At 42.7% G+C, this 14719-nt stretch overlaps 1 protein-coding gene across 1 annotated transcript in view; it reads left to right on the top strand.

Annotated features, from left to right (window-relative positions):
- The first annotated feature begins 1453 nt into the window (after positions 1-1453).
- Positions 1454-14719, top strand: part of HYDIN (HYDIN axonemal central pair apparatus protein) — a 166770-nt gene continuing 153504 nt past the window's right edge. Inside the window, exon 1 of the mRNA XM_075189418.1 lies at positions 1454-1735. The gene's annotated coding sequence lies outside the window, so the exon portion shown is untranslated. The remainder of the gene's footprint in view (positions 1736-14719) is intronic.

Below are 14719 nucleotides of genomic sequence, written 5' to 3'. Positions count from 1 at the left end.
TTCCATTTGGAGGAGTCTCTTTGGATAAGAGAGTAATAGACGGGTGTGGGGTGTTTGTGTTAATTTAATTTTATATTGTGAATGCAACTTTCACCTTTAAAATACTGTAAATACTTTACTTGGTTTTGTTGATATGACACTTTTAGGCACATTTATAATTGGTCGTTAGTGTTTCACTTCTATACGTGAAAGTTTTACCGCCAGTGATAACACAGTATAATTGTATCGGGAAGATAAACGTATAGCAGCGGTACTTATACGGCTGCTATACCTGTTTTGTTACCACCAACACAAGATGGTGATGACAGAGGAAAATAATTAAAAACATGTTTTATTGTTTTTCAAAGCTTTCAAATATATATATATATTTATATTAGTATAACCTAAAGCCCAAATCTGGCGAGATGGGTTTTTTCGCCACAACAGTTGTCAATAAAGCTGATTTTTCATCTCTGCTTATTGCGGTTATAAAAATCTCTTATTGCTGAACTCTACCGAAACCGTGGAGACAGCTAAACGATACGGCCCTGGCGCTGTGCCTGAGCGGAATGTTAAGGGTTAACTTATTGATTTGTAGGCCAGTCTCTAAACTGGACAATTTTTTTTAAAGTAGATAAAATATATTTATAAACAATAAAAAGAATATTAAAAAATCTTTAGAAATTCAATGAATAAAGCATTTTTTTAAATGTTTACATGGTTTTAAGATGTTATCTGTTAACACAATAGTTACTGTAGCGTTATAAGTACCCGCTTAATACTTGTGCAACTTGCATGGGGGGGACTTTGGTGACAAAAGTCTGTATATTTTACCACCACCAGGGTTATCGCCGGCGATAGGGGGAAATTAATAAAATCTGAAGATTGTGCTGACCTGTCATCCTCGGGTGTCTCCACATTGCTTCTGATCGGCAGCCAGCAGGAATGTCTGTGACACAATATACTGGGGGGACAGTAATGTCTGTGACACAATATATTGGGGGACAGTAATGTATGTGACACAATATACTGGGGGGACAGTAATGACTGTGACACAATATACTGGGGGGACAGTAATGTCTGTGACACAATATATTGGGGGACAGTAATGTTAGTGACACAATATACTGGGGGGACAGTAATGTCTGTGACACAATATACTGGGGGGACAGTAATGTTAGTGACACAATATATTGGGGGGGAGTAATGTTAGTGACACAATATATTGGGGACAGTAATGTTAGTGACACAATATACTGGGGGGACAGTAATGTCTGTGACACAATATACTGGGGGGACAGTAATGTCTGTGACACAATATATTGGGGACAGTAATGTCTGTGACACAATATATTGGGGACAGTAATGTTAGTGACACAATATACTGGGGGGACAGTAATGTCTGTGACACAATATACTGGGGACAGTAATGTCTGTGACACAATAAACTGGGGGGACAGTAATGTTAGTGACACAATATATTGGGGGACAGAAATGTATGAGACATGTTGTGTGGGGACAGTATTGGCAGTGACACAGGATGTGAGGGGACAGTAATGGCGGTGACACAGAGAACAGAGCCGAGTGAAGCGGAGTCCCCGGTTGCTATGGAGACAGAGGAAGCGCCAGCAGCCAATCACAGCCCAGCCTGGTAGGAGTTCCGCCTCGTTGTTATGGTAACCAGAATAACTAACTACCTGAGAGACAGAAACCGGGATCCGGAGCTTCATATATCCCGACACCGCGTTATACTGAGGTACTAGTTATACTGAGGTACTAGTTATACTGAGGTACTAGGACACCGCGTTATACTGAGGTACTAGTTATACTGAGGTACTAGGACACTGCGTTATACTGAGGTACTAGTTATACTGAGGTACTAGGACACCGCGTTATACTGAGGTACTAGTTATACTGAGGTACTAGTTATACTGAGGTACTAGTTATACTGAGGTACTAGTTATACTGAGGCACTAGTTATACTGAGGTACTAGTTATACTGAGGTACTAGTTATACTGAGGTACTAGTTATACTGAGGTACTAGGACACCGCGTTATACTGAGGTACTAGTTATACTGAGGTACTAGGACACCGCGTTATACTGAGGTACTAGTTATACTGAGGTACTAGGGACACTGCGTTATACTGAGGTACCAGTTATACTGAGGTACTAGTTATACTGAGGTACTAGTTATACTGAGGTACTAGTTATACTGAGGTACTAGGACACTGCGTTATACTGAGGTACTAGTTATACTGAGGTACTAGGGACACTGCGTTATACTGAGGTACCAGTTATACTGAGGTACTAGTTATACTGAGGTACTAGTTATACTGAGGTACTAGTTATACTGAGGTACTAGGACACTGCGTTATACTGAGGTACTAGTTATACTGAGGTACTAGTTATACTGAGGTACTAGGACACTGCGTTATACTGAGGTACTAGTTATACTGAGGTACTAGGACACCGCGTTATACTGAGGTACTAGTTATACTGAGGTACTAGTTATACTGAGGTACTAGGACACCGCGTTATACTGAGGTACTAGTTATACTGAGGTACTAGTTATACTGAGGTACTAGGACACTGCGTTATACTGAGGTACTAGTTATACTGAGGTACTAGTTATACTGAGGTACTAGGACACTGCGTTATACTGAGGTACTAGTTATACTGAGGTACAAGTTATACTGAGGTACTAGGACACTGCGTTATACTGAGGTACTAGTTATACTGAGGTACTAGTTATACTGAGGTACTAGGGACACTGCGTTATACTGAGGTACTAGTTATACTTAGGTACTAGGACACCGCGTTATACTGAGGTACTAGTTATACTGAGGTACTAGTTATACTGAGGTACTAGGACACCGCGTTATACTGAGGTACTAGTTATACTGAGGTACTAGTTATACTGAGGTACTAGTTATACTGAGGTACTAGGACACTGCGTTATACTGAGGTACTAGTTATACTGAGGTACTAGGACACCGCGTTATACTGAGGTACTAGTTATACTGAGGTACTAGTTATACTGAGGTACTAGGACACCGCGTTATACTGAGGTACTAGTTATACTGAGGTACTAGTTATACTGAGGTACTAGGACACTGCGTTATACTGAGGTACTAGTTATACTGAGGTACTAGTTATACTGAGGTACTAGGACACTGCGTTATACTGAGGTACTAGTTATACTGAGGTACAAGTTATACTGAGGTACTAGGACACTGCGTTATACTGAGGTACTAGTTATACTGAGGTACTAGTTATACTGAGGTACTAGGGACACTGCGTTATACTGAGGTACTAGTTATACTTAGGTACTAGGACACCGCGTTATACTGAGGTACTAGTTATACTGAGGTACTAGTTATACTGAGGTACTAGGACACCGCGTTATACTGAGGTACTAGTTATACTGAGGTACTAGTTATACTGAGGTACTAGGACACTGCGTTATACTGAGGTACTAGTTATACTGAGGTACTAGGACACCGCGTTATACTGAGGTACTAGTTATACTGAGGTACTAGTTATACTGAGGCACTAGTTATACTGAGGTACTAGTTATACTGAGGTACTAGTTATACTGAGGTACTAGTTATACTGAGGTACTAGGGACACCGCGTTATACTGAGGTACCAGTTATACTGAGGTACTAGTTATACTGAGGTACTAGTTATACTGAGGTACTAGTTATACTGAGGTACTAGGACACCGCGTTATACTGAGGTACTAGTTATACTGAGGTACTAGGACACCGCGTTATACTGAGGTACTAGTTATACTGAGGTACTAGGACACCGCGTTATACTGAGGTACTAGTTATACTGAGGTACTAGGGACACTGCGTTATACTGAGGTACCAGTTATACTGAGGTACTAGTTATACTGAGGTACTAGTTATACTGAGGTACTAGTTATACTGAGGTACTAGGACACTGCGTTATACTGAGGTACTAGTTATACTGAGGTACTAGGGACACTGCGTTATACTGAGGTACCAGTTATACTGAGGTACTAGTTATACTGAGGTACTAGTTATACTGAGGTACTAGTTATACTGAGGTACTAGGACACTGCGTTATACTGAGGTACTAGTTATACTGAGGTACTAGTTATACTGAGGTACTAGGACACTGCGTTATACTGAGGTACTAGTTATACTGAGGTACTAGGACACCGCGTTATACTGAGGTACTAGTTATACTGAGGTACTAGTTATACTGAGGTACTAGGACACCGCGTTATACTGAGGTACTAGTTATACTGAGGTACTAGTTATACTGAGGTACTAGGACACTGCGTTATACTGAGGTACTAGTTATACTGAGGTACTAGTTATACTGAGGTACTAGGACACTGCGTTATACTGAGGTACTAGTTATACTGAGGTACAAGTTATACTGAGGTACTAGGACACTGCGTTATACTGAGGTACTAGTTATACTGAGGTACTAGTTATACTGAGGTACTAGGGACACTGCGTTATACTGAGGTACTAGTTATACTGAGGTACTAGTTATACTGAGGTACTAGTTATACTGAGGAATGAGGACACCGCGTTATACTAAGGTACTAGTTATACTGAGGTACTAGTTATACTAAGGTACTAGGACACCGCGTTATACTAAGGTACTAGTTATACTGAGGTACTAGTTATACTGAGGTACAAAGACCCTGCGTTATACTGAGGTACTAGTTATACTGAGGTACTAGGACACCGCGTTATACTGAGGTACTAGTTATACTGAGGTACTAGGGACACTGCGTTATACTGAGGTACTAGTTATACTGAGGTACTAGGGACACTGCGTTATACTGAGGTACTGGGACACCGCGTTATACTGAGGTACTAGGACACCACGTTATACTGAGGTACTAGTTATACTGAGGTACTAGGACACCGCGTTATACTGAGGTACTAGGACACTGCGTTATACTGTGGTACTAGGACACCGCGTTATACTGAGGTACTAGTTATACTGAGGTACTAGGGACACTGCGTTATACTGAGGTACTAGGGACACTGCGTTATACTGAGGTACTAGGACACCGCGTTATACTGAGGTACTAGTTATACTGAGGTACAAGGGACACCGCGTTATAATGAGGTACTAGTTATACTGAGGTACTAGTTATACTGAGGAACGAGGACACCGCGTTATACTGAGGCACTAGTTATACTGAGGTACAAGTTATACTGAGGTACTAGGACACCGCATTATACTGAGGTACTAGTTATACTGAGGTACTAGGACACCGCGTTATAATGAGGTACTAGTTATACTGAGGTACAAGTTATACTGAGGTACTAGGACACTGCGTTATACTGAGGTACTAGTTATACTGAGGTACTAGTTATACTGAGGTACTAGGGACACTGCGTTATACTGAGGTACTAGTTATACTGAGGTACTAGTTATACTGAGGTACTAGTTATACTGAGGAATGAGGACACCGCGTTATACTGAGGTACTAGTTATACTGAGGAATGAGGACACCGCGTTATACTAAGGTACTAGTTATACTGAGGTACTAGTTATACTGAGGTACTAGGACACCGCGTTATACTGAGGTACTAGTTATACTGAGGTACTAGTTATACTGAGGTACTAGTTATACTGAGGTACTAGGACACCGCGTTATACTAAGGTACTAGTTATACTGAGGTACTAGTTATACTGAGGTACAAAGACCCTGCGTTATACTGAGGTACTAGTTATACTGAGGTACTAGGACACCGCGTTATACTGAGGTACTAGTTATACTGAGGTACTAGGGACACTGCGTTATACTGAGGTACTAGTTATACTGAGGTACTAGGGACACTGCGTTATACTGAGGTACTGGGACACCGCGTTATACTGAGGTACTAGGACACCACGTTATACTGAGGTACTAGTTATACTGAGGTACTAGGACACCGCGTTATACTGAGGTACTAGGACACTGCGTTATACTGTGGTACTAGGACACTGCGTTATACTGTGGTACTAGGACACCGCGTTATACTGAGGTACTAGTTATACTGTGGTACTAGGACATTGCGTTATACTGAGGTACTAGTTATACTGAGGTACTAGGACACCGCGTTATACTGAGGTACTAGTTATACTGAGGTACTAGGGACACTGCGTTATACTGAGGTACTAGTTATACTGAGGTACTAGGGACACTGCGTTATACTGAGGTACTGGGACACCGCGTTATACTGAGGTACTAGAACACCACGTTATACTGAGGTACTAGTTATACTGAGGTACTAGGACACCGCGTTATACTGAGGTACTAGGACACTGCGTTATACTGTGGTACTAGGACACCGCGTTATACTGAGGTACTAGTTATACTGAGGTACTAGGGACACTGCGTTATACTGAGGTACTAGGGACACTGCGTTATACTGAGGTACTAGGACACCGCGTTATACTGAGGTACTAGTTATACTGAGGTACAAGGGACACCGCGTTATAATGAGGTACTAGGACACCGCGTTATAATGAGGTACTAGTTATACTGAGGTACAAGTTATACTGAGGTACTAGGACACTGCGTTATACTGAGGTACTAGTTATACTGAGGTACTAGTTATACTGAGGTACTAGGGACACTGCGTTATACTGAGGTACTAGTTATACTGAGGTACTAGTTATACTGAGGTACTAGTTATACTGAGGAATGAGGACACCGCGTTATACTGAGGTACTAGTTATACTGAGGAATGAGGACACCGCGTTATACTAAGGTACTAGTTATACTGAGGTACTAGTTATACTGAGGTACTAGGACACCGCGTTATACTGAGGTACTAGTTATACTGAGGTACTAGTTATACTAAGGTACTAGTTATACTGAGGTACTAGTTATACTGAGGTACTAGGACACCGCGTTATACTGAGGTACTAGTTATACTGAGGTACTAGTTATACTGAGGTACTAGGACACCGCGTTATACTAAGGTACTAGTTATACTGAGGTACTAGTTATACTGAGGTACAAAGACCCTGCGTTATACTGAGGTACTAGTTATACTGAGGTACTAGGACACCGCGTTATACTGAGGTACTAGTTATACTGAGGTACTAGGGACACTGCGTTATACTGAGGTACTAGTTATACTGAGGTACTAGGGACACTGCGTTATACTGAGGTACTGGGACACCGCGTTATACTGAGGTACTAGGACACCACGTTATACTGAGGTACTAGTTATACTGAGGTACTAGGACACCGCGTTATACTGAGGTACTAGGACACTGCGTTATACTGTGGTACTAGGACACTGCGTTATACTGTGGTACTAGGACACCGCGTTATACTGAGGTACTAGTTATACTGTGGTACTAGGACATTGCGTTATACTGAGGTACTAGTTATACTGAGGTACTAGGACACCGCGTTATACTGAGGTACTAGTTATACTGAGGTACTAGGGACACTGCGTTATACTGAGGTACTAGTTATACTGAGGTACTAGGGACACTGCGTTATACTGAGGTACTGGGACACCGCGTTATACTGAGGTACTAGAACACCACGTTATACTGAGGTACTAGTTATACTGAGGTACTAGGACACCGCGTTATACTGAGGTACTAGGACACTGCGTTATACTGTGGTACTAGGACACCCGCGTTATACTGAGGTACTAGTTATACTGAGGTACTAGGGACACTGCGTTATACTGAGGTACTAGTTATACTGAGGTACTAGTTATACTAAGGTACTAGTTATACTGAGGTACTAGTTATACTGAGGTACTAGGACACCGCGTTATACTGAGGTACTAGTTATACTGAGGTACTAGTTATACTGAGGTACTAGGACACCGCGTTATACTAAGGTACTAGTTATACTGAGGTACTAGTTATACTGAGGTACAAAGACCCTGCGTTATACTGAGGTACTAGTTATACTGAGGTACTAGGACACCGCGTTATACTGAGGTACTAGTTATACTGAGGTACTAGGGACACTGCGTTATACTGAGGTACTAGTTATACTGAGGTACTAGGGACACTGCGTTATACTGAGGTACTGGGACAACCGCGTTATACTGAGGTACTAGGACACCACGTTATACTGAGGTACTAGTTATACTGAGGTACTAGGACACCGCGTTATACTGAGGTACTAGGACACTGCGTTATACCTGTGGTACTAGGACACTGCGTTATACTGTGGTACTAGGACACCGCGTTATACTGAGGTACTAGTTATACTGTGGTACTAGGACATTGCGTTATACTGAGGTACTAGTTATACTGAGGTACTAGGACACCGCGTTATACTGAGGTACTAGTTATACTGAGGTACTAGGGACACTGCGTTATACTGAGGTACTAGTTATACTGAGGTACTAGGGACACTGCGTTATACTGAGGTACTGGGACACCGCGTTATACTGAGGTACTAGAACACCACGTTATACTGAGGTACTAGTTATACTGAGGTACTAGGGACACCGCGTTATAACTGAGGTACTAGGACACTGCGTTATACTGTGGTACTAGGACACCGCGTTATACTGAGGTACTAGTTATACTGAGGTACTAGGGACACTGCGTTATACTGAGGTACTAGGGACACTGCGTTATACTGAGGTACTAGGACACCGCGTTATACTGAGGTACTAGTTATACTGAGGTACAAGGGACACCGCGTTATAATGAGGTACTAGGACACCGCGTTATACTGAGGTACTAGTTATACTGAGGAACGAGGACACCGCGTTATACTGAGGTACTAGTTATACTGAGGTACAAGTTATACTGAGGTACTAGGACACCGCGTTATACTGAGGCACTAGTTATACTGAGGTACAAGTTATACTGAGGTACTAGGACACCGCATTATACTGAGGTACTAGTTATACTGAGGTACTAGGACACCGCGTTATACTGAGGTACTAGTTATACTGAGGTACTAGGACACCGCATTATACTGAGGTACTAATTATACTGAGGTACTAGTTATACTGAGGTACTAGGACACTGCGTTATACTGAGGTACTAGTTATACTGAGGTACTAGGGACACTGCGTTATACTGAGGTACTAGGACACCGCGTTATACTGAGGTACTGGGACACCGCGTTATACTGAGGTACTAGGACACCGCGTTATACTGAGGTACTAGTTATACTGAGGTACTAGGACACCGCGTTATACTGAGGTACTAGGGACACCGCGTTATACTGAGGCACTAGTTATACTGAGGTACTAGTTATACTGAGGTACTAGTTATACTGAGGTACTAGGACACCGCGTTATACTGAGGTACTAGTTATACTGAGGTACTAGGGGACACCGCGTTATACTGAGGTACTAGTTATACTGAGGTACTAGTTATACTGAGGTACTAGGACACCGCGTTATACTGAGGTACTAGGACACTGCGTTATACTGTGGTACTAGTTATACTGAGGTACTAGGACACCGCGTTATACTGAGGTACTAGTTATACTGAGGTACAAGGGACACCGCGTTATACTGAGGTACTAGTTATACTGAGGTACTAGTTATACTGAGGTACTAGGACAACCGCGTTATACTGAGGTACTAGTTATACTGAGGTACAAGGGACACCGCGTTATACTGAGGTACTAGTTATACTGAGGTACTAGTTATACTGAGGTACTAGTTATACTGAGGAACGAGGACACCGCGTTATACTGAGGCACTAGTTATACTGAGGTACAAGTTATACTGAGGTACTAGGACACCGCGTTATACTGAGGTACTAGTTATACTGAGGTACTAGGACACCGCGTTATACTGAGGTACTAGTCTATACTGAGGTACTAGTTATACTGAGGTACTAGGACACCGCGTTATACTAAGGTACTAGTTATACTGAGGTACTAGTTATACTGAGGTACTAGGACACTGCGCTATACTGAGGTACTAGTTATACTGAGGTACTAGGACACCGCGTTATACTGAGGTACTAGTTATACTGAGGTACTAGGGACACCGCGTTAAACTGAGGTACTAGTTTATACTGAGGTACTAGTTATACTGAGGTACTAGGGACACCGCGTTATACTTAGGTACTAGGGACACCGCGTTATACTGAGGTACTAGGACACCGCGTTATACTGAGGTACTAAGGACCGCGTTATACTGAGGTACTAGGACACCGCGTTATACTGAGGTACTAGGGACACTACGTTGTACTGAGGTACTAGGGACACCGCGTTATACTGAGGTACTAGGACACCGCGTTATACTGAGGTGCTAGGGACACTACGTTATACTGAGGTACTAGGACATCGCGTTATACTGAGGTACTAGGACACCGCGTTATACTGAGGTACTAGGGACACTACGTTATACTGAGGTACTAGGGACACCACGTTATACTGAGGTACTAGGACACCGCGTTATACTGAGGTACTAGGGACACTACGTTGTACTGAGGTACTAGGGACACCACGTTATACTGAGGTACTAGGACACTGCGTTATACTGAGGTACTAGGGACACCGCGTTATACTGGTCCTGGATACAGGTTATGATGTGATATTGGATTATTTTGGGGTGTTAGATACAGGGTTTTGTGGAACATTGCATTATATTGGGGTGTTAGAGACAGGTCATGTAGGACAGTGGATTATTTTGGGGTGCAGTTGATGCTATGTAATTTGGTTCTTTTATGAATGTGTAAGTGCAGATCTCTTTCTTCTCCTAATGGTTTGTGGGTAAGGGATAGAGGAGAGAGGGGTGTCTGCGTGTGCAGAGGTTGGATACTGGCGTTCCTGGCTACATGTGGATGAATAACGTCACTTTGCAGATTGAGGTTACTGATGAGCTAGTGGGGAGAGGGGTATTTAGGGCTGAGTTACTGTCAGTGACGATCCTGCAGGAGAGCACATTCTAGACGCATTTCTGTAGTAAAATTACTGAAAGAGACACAAATGAAACATGTTGTAGAGACAGCCCTGAGGGTCCTCTTCTATATGGTTAAATTAAGACATAAATAAGGTTAATCCATGAAGTTTGTTAAGAATATTAAAATAAAAGACACGCCCCCTATTACAACCCGCAATGAAGCCCTCCCCCCATTTCTAGGTGATTCTAAGGTTTGGACAAGCACTTTCCCTGGCCTGTGCTTGGCCAGACAGCAGGGCTTACCAGTACTAGGGTGTAATATACTGTACTATAATATATTATACTATGTGTGTCCCAGACAGCAGGGCTTACCAGTACTAGGGTGTAATATACTGTACTATAATACATTATACTATGTGTGTCCCAGCCAGCAGGGCTTACCAGTACTAGGGTGTAATATACTGTACTATAATATATTATACTATGTGTGTCCCAGACAGCAGGGCTTACCAGTACTAGGGTGTAATATACTGTACTATAATATATTATACTATGTGTGTCCCAGACAGCAGGGCTTACCAGTACTAAGGTGTAATATACTGTACTATAATATATTATACTATGTGTGTCCCAGACAGCAGGGCTTACCAGTACTAAGGTGTAATATACTGTACTATAATATATTATACTATGTGTGTCCCAGACAGCAGGGCTTACCAGTACTAGGGTGTAATATACTGTACTATAATATATTATACTATGTGTGTCCCAGACAGCAGGGCTTACCAGTACTAGGGTGTAATATACTGTACTATAATATATTATACTATGTGTGTCCCAGACAGCAGGGCTTACCAGTACTAGGGTGTAATATACTGTACTATAATATATTATACTATGTGTGTCCCAGACAGCAGGGCTTACCAGTACTAGGGTGTAATATACTGCGCTGTAATATGTTATACTATGTGTCTCCCAGCCAGCAGGGCTTAGCAGTACTATGCTGTAATACACTTTACTGTAATATATTATATTATTATTATTATTATTATCCTTTATTTTTTAGGCGCCACAAGGTTTCCGCGGCGCCGTACACAGTACAAAACAGTCGACTATACAGGGTGAAACAGTACAAAACAATAAACAAAAATACCAATACTTCAGAAAATTATAATATGTGTGTCCCAGACAGCAGGGCTTACCAGTACTAGGGTGTAATATACTGTACTATAATATATTATACTATGTGTGTCCCAGACAGCAGGGCTTACCAGTACTAGGGTGTAATATACTGTACTATAATATATTATACTATGTGTGTCCCAGACAGCAGGGCTTACCAGTACTAGGGTGTAATATACTGTACTATAATATATTATACTATGTGTGTCCCAGACAGCAGGGCTTACCAGTACTAGGGTGTAATATACTGTATTATAATATATTATACTATGTGTGTCCCAGACAGCAGGGCTTACCAGTACTAGGGTGTAATATACTGTATTATAATATATTATACTATGTGTGTCCCAGACAGCAGGGCTTACCAGTACTATGGTTTTGGTTCCTGCCGACTACGCCACTTATGTCAGGACCAGACAAGAACAGCAACAGTCAGTCTACACACAAGAAATATCTGTATTATTTGTGTCGCTGCTGTTAATCCTCTTCTACTAAACCCTGAAACCAATCAGAGATCAGTACTGATTTCCAGAGACTGTAAATGAAAGTTATCTGTACAGACCTAGTAAGTATCGCTTGCTCGTCGCACTACTGCACCCAGCATGTTCAGGCGTCAGAAGGAGAAGCAAGATAAGTATCACACATAACATTTACATACATGACAAGTGGTTGTAATTCTGTTGCATGATCTAGGCCATGGTTACAGGTTCTGACTTGTTCTGGTCTCCGGAGAGGCGGACTTAACATCATTCATATTGCTGCAAACATAACCCATATTCTGAGTGTCAGGTCAGCACTAATCTCCCTGACAGCTGTAATCTGCTTACTAAGAATGGATTAATGTTCCTGCACTGAGCACAAGCCACGGACATAGATGATATGGGACACTGTAAAAGTGGACCATGGGGTGTCTGTCACCCGGGGGCACTCACTAGTTCTCCTATGTTCCAGCAATGACTAGAACTGTGAGGGAAATATAAAGTGATATCTATTACCGGTAGCTGTGGTCTTATGTACCTAGTGCTCCCTGTATAAGAGTTTACAGAAGACACAAGATATCTCCGATAATTATATATATAATTATATATACTGATCCTGAGCAATAGATTATGTTGGTGTGCTAGTCAGTGATCCCTACACTGTCTATTCAGCTTGCTCATATCTGTTTCCAGCCTGATTCATTAAGGAGCGTATCGGCCGAATTAGAGCGTTTAATACGCACCTGTACCGGACCCTAATAGATGCATTTCATGGGGGAAAGGGGGGGGGGGGGGTTTGGGGGACAAGACTTTTTTAAAAAAAATGTTAAAATGTTCTCATTAGTGACAATATTATTTTCAGATGACATTAATTTATTTATTTTTCTCTGCGTGTTTTTGAGAATTTATATTCCTCAGATGTACTGACCATGTCCTGCAGTGTCCTGACTAGTAGGGCAGAGCGGACCTACACCCGTATTTATAACCACACTTTTCTTCACATCTGCTCCTTGTTGAATTTCGGGCGTACGGTTAGCCGATTTATGTGCAGTTTTAAACAGGGGCACATTGTGCTCCGTATGCGTCCCTTAATGAATCTGGCCCTACAAGAGCAAATTCTTACTCACTCTAGTAAAGGGCTCTAGTTTTATACTTGATGGAAACAATGTGGCAGCTGTCTGGGAACAATGTTTATTATTAATTCTGTAGAGAAGCTGAAATCCAGGCAGTGGAAACATTTGTAACTATGTTTGCAAACCATCACCACCATTATCTTTATTTGCTTATAAGGCACAAAAAACTCTGCAGCACGAACGAGTCAGTGTAATAAATTATTAAAATGCAATCATAAAAACAGAAAAAGCCCTGCAAAGCTGATGAAGGAGATGCAGATGTGAGACATAGGATGGAAAGGGCCCTGCTTGTAGCAATCTAGAGGGAGAGGACAATGCTGAGACCAGAGCAGCTAGTGGCTCAGGAGAGAACAATGCTGAGACCAGAGGAGCTAGTGGCTCAGGAGTGGACAATGCTGAGACCAGATGAGCTAGTGGCTCAGGAGAGGACAATGCTGAGACCAGAGGAGCGATTGGCTCAGGAGAGGAGAATGCTGAGACCAGAGCAGCTAGTGGCTCAGGAGAGGACAATGCTGAGACCAGAGCAGCTAGTGGCTCAGGAGAGGAAAATGCTGAGACCTGAGGAGCTAGTGGCTCAGGAGAGGACAATGCTGAGACCAGAGCAGCTAGTGGCTCAGGAGAGGACAATGCTGAGACCAGAGGAGCTAGTGGCTCAGGAGAGGACAATGCTGAGACCAGAGCAGCTAGTGGCTCAGGAGAGGACAATGCTGAGACCAGATGAGCTAGTGGCTCAGGAGAGGAGAATGCTGAGACCAGAGGAGCTAGTGGCTCAGGAGAGGTCAATGCTGAGACCAGAGGAGCTAGTGGCTCAGGAGAGGACAATGCTGAGACCAGAGGAGCTAGTGGCTCAGGAGAGGACAATGCTGAGACCAGAGGAGATAGTGTGTCAGGAGAGGACAATGCTGAGACCAGAGGAGCTAGTGGCTCAGGAGAGGACAATGCTGAGACCAGAGCAGCTAGTGGCTCAGGAGAGGACAATGCTGAGACCAGATGAGCTAGTGGCTCAGGAGAGGACAATGCTGAGACCAGAGGAGCTAGTGGCTCAGGAGAGGACAATGCTGAGACCAGATGAGCTAGTGGCTCAGGAGAGGACAATGCTGAGAC

The sequence above is a fragment of the Mixophyes fleayi genome, chromosome 10 (assembly GCF_038048845.1).
Source record: "Mixophyes fleayi isolate aMixFle1 chromosome 10, aMixFle1.hap1, whole genome shotgun sequence".
In the NCBI taxonomy this organism is placed as follows: domain Eukaryota; kingdom Metazoa; phylum Chordata; class Amphibia; order Anura; family Limnodynastidae; genus Mixophyes; species Mixophyes fleayi.
This window is presented reverse-complemented; position numbering and strand designations above follow the sequence as displayed.